Here is a 2,500-nt window from a genome sequence, read left to right on the forward strand (position 1 = left end):
TTCTGTGAAACTCGCAACATGTCACAGTATTAAAGAAAACTGCTTTAAGATGATGTATAGACGGTATATGACTCCAAAAAAATTTTTTTTTAGCAAAGATGGACAACACGATGCCAGATAGGTGTTGGGAATGTAAAAAGCATGAAGGCTCTTTCTACCATATGCGGTGGACTTGTGAAAGGGCTAAAAATGTTTCGGCAGATGATTCAGCAAGAGATTTCTAAGATTTTGGGATATGAATTCAAGAAAGCGGCAGAGGCTTTTCTGCTGGGATGACAAATGGAAAAATTTCCAAAAGAAGATAGGACTTTAATATGGTACTTGCTCTCAGCTGCTAGGACATTGTATGCGCAGCTGTGGAAGCAAGAAAAAATACCAGAGAAATGGGCTCGGATTACAAAAGTCATGTCATGGAGTGAAATGGACAAATTAACGAGCAAACTAAGAGGCTATGATTTGGAACTTTTTAAGTTGGAGTGGAGGAAATGCAGAAGATAGGTAGAAAAAGAGTGGAAAATAAAAGGACATTGGACAATCTTTGAGGATGATGAAGATTTTTAAAATAAGAATATAACTTTCGGGTGCTTTTTATTTATTTATTTTTCTTAGCAGTTAAGGGTACCTTTAATATTTGCTTTTTTTTAAGACAATAACACTGGCGGGGGTCAAGTAACGGAGGGAGGGGTGGGGGGAAAGTAAGATGTGGGGTAGAAAGATCTTTCTTTTACTTTCAGCTTTTATAAGTTGTAGATATAGTTCCGCTACCATATGTTACTAATAAAACTGCTTATACAAAGAAAGACTCCCGAGAGAGAAAAAAAACAAAAACAAAACCTAGCAACGATGAATAACCAGATGCCTGAGAGGTGTTGGGAACGCAAAAAAAAAACAAAAAAAAAAACCACGAAGGCTCTTTCTACCGCATGTGGTGGACTTGTCAAAGAGCTGAAATATTTCGGCGGTTGATTCAGCGAGAGATGTCTACTATCTCGGGATATGCGTTTAACAAAGTTGCAGGGGCTTTTCTGTTGGGGTTATGGAAAAAATCTCCAAAAGAAGATAGAGCTTTGATCCGGCACTGGCTCTCGGCTGCTAGGACATCGTACGCGCAGTCGTGGAAGCGAGAAGAAATACCAGAGAAATGGGATCGGATCATAAAAGCCATGGCGTGGAGCGAAACGGACCAATTGAGAGGCTATGATTTCGAAGGTCTTAAGATGGAGCGGAAGAAGTTCGGAAGGTACGTCGAGAAAGAGGGGAAAATAAGAGGGAGGATGACGGTTAAGTTTTTTGTCTCCTTCTTTGTTTTCAAAAGCAAGAATATAACTTCCGGTCAAGGGTACCTTTAATATTTGTTTTCTTACACCTGTCGCCAGGGACGTTTCTCCCCTGGTCTACCGACGGCAACCGGAAGGGGGGAAACGGCCCCCGCGAGGCCGACCGTCGGTTCCGGGAGGTCGGCCTCGCCCGCGGCGTCGCCCCGGTCTCGCGGCCGGACGGCGGGACGGCTTGGCCGCGAAAAGGGGAAGGCCGGGAGGTTGACAGCGGCGGGGGGACCGTCCGCGGCGCCGGCTCTCCGGGGCTGCCGGCAGAGCAGGCCGCCGCTTCGCGGGGTCCCCTTGGCCCGAAAGCGAGCGGGCCCGTCTCTGGGGAAAAGCCCGGCGGGGAGGCCTGGTCTACCGCCGGAAACCCGAAGGGGGGAAACGGCCCCCGCGAGGCCGACCGTCGGTTCCGGGAGGTCGGCCTCGCCCGCGGCGTCGCCCCGGTCTCGCGGCCGGGCGGCGGGACGGCTTGGCCGCGAAAAGGGGACGGCCGGGAGGTTGACAGCGGAGGGGGACCGTCCGCGGCGCCGGCTCTCCGGGGCTGCCGGCAGAGCAGGCCGCCGCTTCGCGGGGTCGCCTTGGCCCGAAAGCGAGCGGGCCGGTCTCTCGGGAAAGCCCGGCGGGGAGGCCTGGTCTACCGCCGGAAACCCGAAGCCGGGAAACGTCCCTCGCGAGGCCGACCTTCGGTTCCGGGAGGTCGGCCTCGCTCGCGGCGTCGCCCCGGTGCCGCGGCCGGTCGCGGGCCGGCTCCGAGCCGAAACGGGAGCCGGCCCGAGCTTTGCAGGGAGAGGGGCGCTGAAGAGTTTTCGCCGCTGGCCGCGCGCCCCCCCCCCCCGCCGCACCGGGCGGTCGCGGTTCCGAAGGCTCCCTTAGCGCGAGAGCGAGCGGATGCCGCCGCGGGAAGAGGCCGGCCGGGGAGGCCTGTTCTACCGCCGGAGAACCGAAGGGGGGGGGGAAACGTCGCTCGCGAGGCCGACCGTCGGTTCCAGGAGGTCGGCCTCGCCCGCGGCGTCGCCCCGGTCTCGCGGCCGGAGGGTAGGGACGGCTTTGCCGCGAAAAGGGGACGGCCCCTCCACCCTTCGAAAACGGGAGATCTGGGCATCGCGGCCGGCGGGGGGGGCGGGGTCGGGACTTCCCCCCGAAATCGCGATCGGAGGAGCGTCCCTCGCGAGGCCGAC

Source organism: Heteronotia binoei, unplaced genomic scaffold (genome assembly GCF_032191835.1).
Source record: "Heteronotia binoei isolate CCM8104 ecotype False Entrance Well unplaced genomic scaffold, APGP_CSIRO_Hbin_v1 ptg001753l, whole genome shotgun sequence".
NCBI classification, from domain to species: Eukaryota; Metazoa; Chordata; class Lepidosauria; order Squamata; family Gekkonidae; genus Heteronotia; species Heteronotia binoei.